This window comes from Neofelis nebulosa, chromosome 3 (assembly GCF_028018385.1).
Source record: "Neofelis nebulosa isolate mNeoNeb1 chromosome 3, mNeoNeb1.pri, whole genome shotgun sequence".
Taxonomy (NCBI): Eukaryota; Metazoa; Chordata; class Mammalia; order Carnivora; family Felidae; genus Neofelis; species Neofelis nebulosa.
Genome location: NC_080784.1, coordinates 206,819,070 through 206,829,357, shown reverse-complemented (window position 1 = coordinate 206,829,357; position 10,288 = coordinate 206,819,070). Strand labels below are relative to the sequence as shown.

General features: G+C 45.8%; 1 long non-coding RNA gene across 1 annotated transcript; it reads right to left on the bottom strand.

The window, feature by feature from the left end:
- Positions 1-1,612: 1,612 nt before the first annotated feature.
- On the bottom strand, positions 1,613-6,713 carry LOC131507923 (uncharacterized). The gene is made up of 2 exons (XR_009259823.1): positions 2,727-6,713; positions 1,613-1,976 (listed from the first exon to the last, which is right to left on the bottom strand). It is a non-coding gene; the product is annotated as an uncharacterized LOC131507923 (long non-coding RNA).
- Positions 6,714-10,288: the final 3,575 nt, after the last annotated feature.

Below are 10,288 nucleotides of genomic sequence, written 5' to 3'. Positions count from 1 at the left end.
GGTTGGGGGGGGGTGGGGGGGGTGGGGGGGAGGCTGCCTTCCACATGGAGTCCCCGCTCCTGCTTTCAGCAGGAAATGTTTGGGGGGAGGTCAGAGTCTTGTTTGGGGGAGGTTAGAGGCTTGTTAGGGGGTCAGAGCCTTGTTGGGGGGTCAGAGTCTTGTTTGGGGGAGGTCAGAGCCTTGTTAGGGGGGTCAGAGCCTTGTTTGGGGGGGGTCAGAACCTTGTTGGGGGGAGGTCAGAGCCTTGTTGGGGGGTCATAGCCTTGTTTAGGGGGTCACAGCCTTGTTGGGGGGTCATAGCCTTGTTGGGGGGGTCAGAGCCTTGTTTTGGGGAGGTCAGAGCCTTATTGGGGGTGTCACAGCCTTGTTTGGGGGGTCAGAGCCTTGTTTGGGGGGTCAGAGTCTTATTGGGGGGTCACAGCCTTTCTTGCACCTGCTGTTTTTCAAGTGCCTTTGGTGCAAATGACCAATATGCGGAAGTGACATCTTTTGGAGCAGCTGTCCTGAGCAGCTTCACTGATGACGTTGAGCATCTTGCCATGTACTTACCAGCCACCTGTGAATCTTCTTTGGAGAAACATCTGTCCAAGTGCTTTGTCCACTTTTTAATGAGGTTGTCTGTCCTTTTGTCACTGAGTTGTAAGAGTTCCTTATCTATCTGTGTCAGATGTATGATCTGCAAACATTTTCTCCCCTCTGTAGGTTGCCTTCTCTTGATAATGTCCTTTGATGCACAAAAGTTTTTAATTTTAGTGAAGTACAATCTTTCTATTTTTTTTTTTTAACTTTGTTACTAGTGCTTTTGGTGTCACAGCTAAGAATCCAACACCAAACTGAGGCCTAGATTTCTTGAGTGCAGTCTTGCCCTGGCATCTCTGTCCTCACCTGTCACTGGTGCTGCTGCACCTTCCGTCTCCACGCGCTCTGCCCGCGTGGTGGCCTCCATAATGACGTCCAGGACCTGTCCATTCTTTCCCGGTTGGCTCTGCTTAACGTGGCCACCCCTGCACTTCTCCAATTCCTTAGCCAGCTCTAAAATTCAGGAGTGGGCCCACTCACTGTGCCGTCCACCCTCAGGTGAGTGGTCAGGGTCAGCCCTCATGGGCCCCAGGAGCAGGCTCCAGACTGGTTAAGTGGGGCTCTACAGCCACAGGCGTCTGGAGCAGGTTCTAGAAAAGGAGAGGGCATGTGGATGGGCATGGCCCCTTGGCCTTGAAGACTCCTTTTTCATGGAGACAAGCGTAACCCCAGACGGACACCGAGGGAAGTACTGGGTCTGGTGTCCACAGACACATGTACATTGCAAGGCAGTGCCACGCGGCTTTGATCCCCGGTGAGGAAGAGGGCTCCACGCACGAACACGCCAACCGTAAATGTGGGAGTGTCCACAGCTCCACCGGGGAGAGGGTCCTCGGAGGCTGTCTTGTCAACCTGCTCGAAAGGGGCTACATAACTACTACTCTGCCTGTGAACTGAAGTGAACGAAATAAACCCGTCAAGGTGCATTAGCGGTTTAGCATGGAAATAAAATCAGAATTCAAAGAGCGACCATGTGAAATGTGGAAAATCTAGAAGGAGTCATTACCCTTAGAATGCAGAAGGGGCTCTCGGCTAGCGACAGTGACACAGCCACTTTTATTGTAGTAAAAAGCCAGGAAATCCCAATGAGCTGAAGGAGTCGGAGTATCATCCCCACTAAATGTGTCGGACGGGATCACAGCACGCAGCAGGTGCGATCACAGGTTTGACCACGTTACCCGTCTCTCCTTGGGCATTGACACTGACCTTCAGAGAGGACTTACGCCTCCACATAAGGTGTAGACAGTTGCAGTGACCGTTGCTCCAACCCTGCCACTGAGATTTCGCCAGATTTGGCACAACGGTGTCACATCAATGTCCTTTGTTTGTCTGTTTGTTCTGAACTTTGCCAAGAGCTAAGGATGTGACGATAAAGTAGATTCCGGAGAGGAACGTGGCTGTTGTGGGAGAGAAGAGACCCGCGGCTGCTTCTCACTTCCGCAGGGTGGCGGTGAGACCGCCACAGTCAGGAGCAGGATGGCGCCGGCAGAACTTGGAGCTGACAGGTGAGGACGGCACGTGGCTAGCACGGGCATTAGCGCGCAGGGAGCCCACTCACCCAGGTGGGGCCTGCACCCCTTGGGCTCCCCCTCAGGGCCTGCGGAGCCGAGGCCGGAGAGCACCCTCCCGGACAAGGGCTGTGCCAAGCGCTTGCAAAGTTGGGGGCAGCACAAAGGGCGCAGAGGGACATCCTGATGGGAAGAGCTGGGGGCGGGACAGGAGTGCCGCCTGGCAGAGAGAGAGATCCCATGGCTCAGAAAGCTGGCGTCCAGCTGGAAAGCCCAGAGACCCGCACGGTCTCACCGGAGCTCAGACCCCAGGGCCTGGCGCCAGAGCCTGTCCCTTTGACTGCTCTCATTAAAAAGCGAAGTACAGCCGGCACCCACGTGGCATTAGGTGCAGGTGCATGATGGTCAGTGACCCACCACCCGTCTCGGTCCCGCCGTGCTCACAGGCGTGGCCACCACCCGTCACCACACCACGCCATCACAGCACCGCCGACGTATCCTCTACGCGGCACCTTTCATCCCCTCCACCGGTTCCTTCCATACCCAGGAGCTTCCACCTCCCACTCTCCCCCGTTTTGCCTGCCTCCCCTCCCCCTTCAATTTTTTATTATAATACGATATAAATCCCATGAAACTTACCATCTTAACCATTGTTAACTACATGGTTCAGTAGCATTTAATACATTCCTAGTGTCCCATCCTCCACGTCCAGAGCTCTTTTCCACCTGTAAAACGGACACTCTGTCCCCGTCGAACACTGACTCCAACCCCCTCTCCCAGCCCCTAGTACTCAGCATTCTGCTTTCTGTCCCTACGATCTGACTTCCCTAGTGGCCTCATACCAGTGGAGTCATACGTGATTTGTCTTTCTGCGACTGGCTCATTCCATTGAGCATCGCGTCCTCCAGGCTCATCCGTGTTGCAGCAGGTGTCAGAACGTTTCTCATTTGAGGCTGAATGACATGCCGTTTGTCGTAATGCGTTCATCTGTCCACGCGCGCTTGGGTTGCGTCTGCTTCTTAGCTATCGTGAATAATGCTGCAGTGAACAGCGGGTGCAGACGTCTCCTCAAGACCCTGCTCGGAATTCTTTCAGGCAAATGCCTGGAAGTGGAACTGCTGGAACACGCGACACACATCTTTCTTTAATTCTTCGAGTAACCCCAACACTGTTTTCCACACGGCTGCACCATTTATATCCCCGCCGACCGTGTGCAGGGTTCCAGTCCCCACACCCGTCAACGATTGCTATTTTCAGGTAGCAGCCACTCCACCACGTGTGAGGTGGGACCTCATTGTGATTTTGACTTGCGTTTCCCTGACGTCTGTCGCTGTTAAGCATCTTTTCATGGCTTGTTGGCCATTTGCATAACTTCTGTGAGGAAGGTCTGTTCAAGTTCTTTACCCATTTTTGAGTCAAGTTCCTTGTTGTTGGGCTTTAGGGGTTCTCTACATATTCCGCATCTTCACCCCTTATGAGAAATGTGATCTGCCAATATTTTCTCCCATTCTGCGGGGTGCCTTTTTACTCTGTTGAGAGTGTCTTTTGATGCACATAAAGTTTTTCATGAAATGTAATTTGTTTTGTTTTGTTTTTGCCTGTGCCTTTGCTATTCTACCCAAGAAATCATTGTTGGGGCGCGTGGGTGGCTCAGTCGGTGAAGCGTCCACCTTCAGCTCAGGTCATGATCTCGCGGTCCGTGAGTTCGAGCCCTGCGTTGGGCTCGGTGCTGACAGCTCAGAGCCTGGAGCCTGCTTCGGATTCTGTGTCTCGCTCGCTCTCTATCCCTCTCCTGCTCATGCTCTGTCTCTCTCAGAAATAAACATTAAAAAAAATTTTTTTTAAAATAGAAATCATTGCCAAATGTTGGGAAGCTTTAGTCCTATGTTTTCCTCTAAGAGTTTTGTGGTATTAGGTCTTACATTTAGGTCTCTGATCCGTATTGAGTTAATTTTTTCATATGAGGTAAGGCTCCAATGTCATTCTTCTGCTTGTGGATGTGCAGTTTCCCTGGAACCTTAGAATGAGTTAGGAAACGTTCCCTCATTTTCAATGTTTTGAGAGTTTGAAAATAATTGGTATTAGTTCTTTCTTCATTTAATTTTTTAAAATATTTTATTGTGTTTCTTTATGACTTTATTTATTATTTAGAGCACATAAGCAGGGGAGAGGCAGAGAGAGACGGAGAGAGAATTCCAAGCAGGCTCCGTGCTGTCAGCTTGGAGCCTGACATGGCCTTGATCCCATGAACCATGAGATCGTGACCTGAGCTGAAATCAACAGTTGGAAGCTTAACTGACTGAGCCACCTGGGTGCTCCTTATGATTTTATTTTCAAATAATCTCGACACCCAATGTGGGACTAAAATTCACAACCCCAAGATCAAGAGTCCCGTGTTCTACTGAGTGAGCCACCCAGGCACCCCAGTGTTAGCTCTTTAGATGTTTGGTAGAATTCACCAGTGAAGCCATCAGTTCTAGGGCTTTTCTTTGTCAAGAGACTTTTTACTATTCATTCAATTTACTTACTAATTATGTCAATCAGACTTTCTGTCTCTTCATGATTTATTCTTGGTGGGTTTTGTATTTCTAAGAATCTGTCCATTTCATTTAGGTTATCCAGTTTCTCAGTGTACAATCATTCATAGTACTGTCTTATGATCCTTTTTATTTCTCTCACATTTGTTTGAATGTTTCCACTTTCATTTCTGATATTAGTAACTTGTCTTTTTTGATTAGTCCATCCAGCTGCAGTTTTGTCAATTATGTTGGTCTTTCCAAAGAACCAAATTTTGTTTTGATTTTCTCTGTTGTTTTTCTATCCTCCATTTCATTTTTCTCTGCTCTCATCCTTACTCTTTCCTTTCTTCTGCTAGCTCTGTGCTTAGTCTGTTCTTTCTCTAATTCCTTAAGTTGTGAAGTTAAGGTCATTGACTTGAGATCACTCATCTTTTTAATGTGCTTAGAATTATAAATTTTCCCTAAGCACCACTGTCAACGAATTCATTAGTTTGGGTAAGTTGTGTTTTCTTTTCCATTCATCTTTGATTATTTTCTAATTTTCTTCATGATTTATTCTTTGATTCATTGGTTGTTTAAAAATGTGCTGTTTGGACAACACATTGAGCCTCCGGTGTTTAAAGTCCAAAGTTGTTGACTATATTTATAGCCTCTACAAACTTACAGCTTATAAGCATAAAATGAAGAATTCAGCCATAAACATTCCTTTTATTCCAGAAATACCTGTGAGAACCAGAATAGCTTCAAGACTTGAACCAGTTGAGTTTTGAGACGAGAGAACATGGAAGAAATCATAAATCCCCTGCAAGTTGCTCAGATGGTGATGGGCATATCTGGTCCTCATCAGTAAATGGAAACATTTTAAGTCGGTACAGTAAAAGGAGATGTTAAATATCAAAACTAATCATAAATATGTGAAATGTTTTTAGCTTTATTTGTACAATTTCTAAAATCTGAGTTTGTATTTAAGTTTTATATATATATATATAATATATATGTATATGTAAAGATATATAAAAAACAAAAGTGGATTGTTTAGTTTCCATAATTTTGTGAAGTTTCTAGTTTTCCTTCCATTACTGATTTCAATCTTCATTCTGTTATGGTCGGAAAGATACCTTGCATTATATCTATCTTCTAAAAAAATCCACTAAGACTTGGGGCTCCTGGGTGGATCAGCCAGTTAAGCATTCGACTTTGGCTCAGGTCATGATCTCATGGTTTGTGGGTTTAAGCCCCTTGTCGGGCTCTGTGCTGACAGCTCTGAGCCTGGAGCCTGCTTTGGATTCTGTGTCTCCCTCTCTGCCCCTCCCAGGCTCGCACTCTCTTTTTCTCTCTCAAAAATAAATATTTCAAAATTAAAAAAAAAAAGACATTGGGAGCCTTGAATAGCAGTTCAGAGTTTTCTGATACACCTCCATTACCCTGCTTTTTGCCAGCTATTATGACCAGTGCATTTTGGAGGCCATGCTTCACAACTGAGACTTAAAGATCCTTTTATGGAGAGTTCTCCAGTTGAGTAGAAATCCTTCTATAAAAGTTGGCTGTGATTTGAAGCTATACTACAAAGCTATAGTAGTTAAAATAGTGTAGTAGTGGCATAAAAATAGCCGCATAGACCAACGGAACAGAATAGAGACCAGAAATAAACCTCACATATACAGTCAACTAATATTTGATAAGGAGCCAAGAACATACAGGAAGGGAAGGGCAGTCTACTCAGAACATGGGAAAACTGGATGAGCACAGGCAGCAGCATGAAATAGGGTCTCCTCCTTACACCACTCACAAATAGTAACTCAAAATGCCTCAGGTTTAAACATAAGACCTGATACTCTAAAATTCCTAAAAGGAAACAGGGAAGAAGTTGCTCAACATTGGTTTGGCAACGATTTTGTTTTATGACACCAAAAGCACAAACAACAAAAGGAAAAAAAATCAACAAGTGGGACAACACCAAACTGAAAAGCTTCTGCACAGCAAAAAACCATCAACGAAATGAAAAGACAATATGCAGAATGGAAGACAATTTTGTAAACCATACATTTGCAGTTAATATCCAAAATATGTAATGAAATCATAAACTCAACCACAAAAAGCCCCAAACCATCCACCTTAAAAATGGACAGAGGAGGGCACCAGGGTGGCTAAGTCACTTGGGCGTCCGACTCTTGGTTTTGGCTCAGGTCATGATCTCACAGTTTTGTGGGTTCGAGCCCCACATCGAGCCCCACGCTGACAGCACAGAGCCTGCTTGGGATTCCCTCTCTCCCTCCCTCTTTGCTCTTCCCCCACTCGCACTGACTCTATGTCTCTTGAAATAAATAAACTTTAAAAAAAAATGGACAGAGAAACTAAATGGACTATAACTGAATTTTCCAAAGAAGACTTCCAAACAACTGACAGGCACATCACCAGAGAAATGCAAATTAAAAGCATGATGAGATATTTCCTCATACCTGTCAGAATGGCCATCATCAAAAAGACAAGAGATAACAAGCGATGGTGAGGACGTGCACTGTTGTGGGACTGTAAACTGGTTCAGCCACCATTGAGAATAGTATGAGGTGGCTCCAAAAATTAAAAACAGAGCTATTACATGATTCAGCAATCCAACTTATGGGTATACATCCAAAGGAAATGAAAACAGGATACCCAAGAGAAACACACATGCCCTTGTGGAGGGACAGTTGAGTCACAATAGTCAGGATATGAAATAACCTAAGTGTCCGTCAATGGATGATGAGATGTTGTGTGTGCGCACACACACACACACACACACACACACACACACACACACACAGTGGACTACTATTTGGCCATGAGAGAAGAGGAAACTCTGCCATTGTCAACAATGGATGGACCTTGAGGACATTATGCTAAATGAAATAAGTCAAATACGTCATGATTCATGTCTTTTATGTGCAGAAACTAAAAAAGCTGAAATCATGAAAGCGGAGAGTAAAATGGTTACCAGGGGTTGCAGGGTGGGGGAATGGGAGAGAGATTGTTTAAAGGTACATACTTGGGGGTGCCTGGGTGGCTCAGTCGGTTAAGCGGCCGACTTCGGCTCAGGTCATGATCTCACCGTCCGTGAGTTCGAGCCCCACGTCGGGCTCTGTGCTGACAGCTCAGAGCCTGGAGCCTGTTTCAGATTCTGTGTCTCCCTCTCTCTGACCCTCCCCCGTTCATGCTCTGTCTCTCTCTGTCTCAAAAAAAAAAAAATAATAATAAACGTTAAAAAAAAAATTTTAAAGGTACATACTTGGAGCTTGGAAGTAAGTAAGTCCCAGAGACCTACTGCACAGTGCAGTGATTATAGACAACAAAAATGTATCATGAGCATTAAACCTGCTAGGTGATTGGACCTGAATTGCTCCCAACACTAGAAGAAATGATAGTTATTCTAAAATGGCAGTCGTATTACAATATAAGTGTGTCAAATCAATACATTGTACACCTTAAACTTACACACAATGTTGTTTGTCAAATATCTCTACAAAAAAACGTCGGGGGGTTCTGTTACTCTAGGAAAGACTTAATGTCTCTCTGAATGTTTAAAAGGCGTTTCCTGTTGGGAAAAAGCATAAAGATAATGAGGACTTATTTCATTGACAACTTAGAATGCAACGCATGAACCTTAAAACCAAAACCACCAGCTATTTTACTAGCAAAACTGGGTTTATTCGGGAATAGCAGAAATCTACAATCCAGGACAAGTGATCCAAGGAAAAACCATAGACAAGTGAGAATAAGGTACAGGAGACTCTTTTCTAGTTTTTTTTTTTTTAATTTTTATATGTCTATTTATTTTGAGAGAGAAAGAAAGTGTGAGCAGGGAAGGGGCAGAGAGAGAGAGGGAGACACAGAATCAGAAGCAGGCTCCAGGCTCTGAGCTGTAGCACAGAGTCCCATGCGGGGCTCGAACCCACTAGCCCCAAGATCACGACCTGAGCCAAAGTGGGACACTGAACCGACTGAGCTACCCAGATGCCCCCAGGAGGCTCTCTTATGGAGAAAAGGAGGGCTGTTGTAAACAGAAAGTCCACTGGAGGAAACTGGGACCTGGAAGTGTGATGGCTTTTCATTGGCTGATCCACGGCAGTCTCTCACTGGCTGGGTTATGACAGTCTCTCACTGGCTGGGCCGTGGCTGGCTCTCATTGCCTGGGTTGTTGCTGGGGGAGGAAGAAACCTTCCTTCCTCCCACTGGGTTAGTAAAGCGGTAGCTGCAGTGGAATCCACCTGCAAGGTGCGTCCCTTCCTGTTGGGGCTGCAACTGACCGGAGTGGTAGGGCTGAGAGCTCCCCCTGCTGGCCACCTGATTCCACTCTAAACCACGTTTCCTTTCAACTTTAACAGTATTTTATTTTTTAAAAATTCTTTTTTTTTTTTTAACGTTTATTTATTTTTGAGACAGAGAGAGACAGAGCATGAACGGGGGAGGGTCAGAGAGAGGGAGACACAGAATCCGAAACAGGCTCCAGGCTCTGAGCTGTCAGCACAGAGCCCGACGCAGGGCTCGAACTCACGGACCGCGAGATCATGACCTGAGCCAAAGTCGGCCGCTTAACTGACTGAGCCACCCAGGCGCCCCTAACAGTATTTTATTTTTAAACTTCTGAAACTTGAGAACAAGACAACCTAGTTAAATAATACAGTTTTCCAAAGCTGCGCACGCTCATTTCAAGCTCAATTTTTTGCCCTGAAATACAGAAACAACTTCCTAAAACTCCTAGACGGGGGCACTACTACTCGGATGATCTGTGATTAGATCTGTGATCAATCACAGTTGGTAACATCCCTGTTTCTCCTTGGTAAGGGTTTTAAAAATTCTAGAATAGTGCATTCTTCTAGTCTTACACCAATTTCACTCCAAATGTCTCCTAGAGGCATATGCCATGCACAGGAATCTATCTTCCTCCTTCTCACTTTCACAAGCTTCAGAAATCGGCATCAGACACACTCACCGTGCTACATCGATTCACAACGGTGGGAAGGCTTGATTAGTATTGAGCTGTCAGCCCCTTCTGATGATCCTGATGAACTCACTCACGCGGATGGCCTCAGGTACAAGGAACTTGGTGTGAGCCTGGACAGGAAGCTGCTTCTCCCCGCGGCTCCCACTCCCACAGTATCGGCCTCCCTTGTGTCAAACCTTAGGTGTTTTTTTCTTTAATACTTTTTTTTTTTTTCAACGTTTTTTTTTTTTTTTTAATTTATTTTTGGGACAGAGAGAGACAGAGCATGAACGGGGGAGGGGCAGAGAGAGAGGGAGACACAGAATCGGAAACAGGCTCCAGGCTCCGAGCCATCAGCCCAGAGCCTGACGTGGGGCTCGAACTCACGGACCGCGAGATCGTGACCTGGCTGAAGTCGGACGCTTAACCGACTGCGCCACCCAGGCGCCCCTTAGGTGTTTTTTTCAACGCTAAACTTAAGTTTCAAAAAAATCGTTTCAGGAATAAGTGTGCAACACGAGAAACGGTTTAATTGGGAAGCCTTCTAATTAATGAAAACTAATTTCATTTCTATTTAAAAAGGGGAATGAAAGGACTAGTTATTTTGAAAGGATAGAATGTGGAATGGTTGAAAGGGAACTGGAGTACCTTGCTAGGTGCCAGGGCCGTGTGACATTGGTGAGGACACAAAGGCACACAGGCCCTTGTTCTACTTTGGGAGC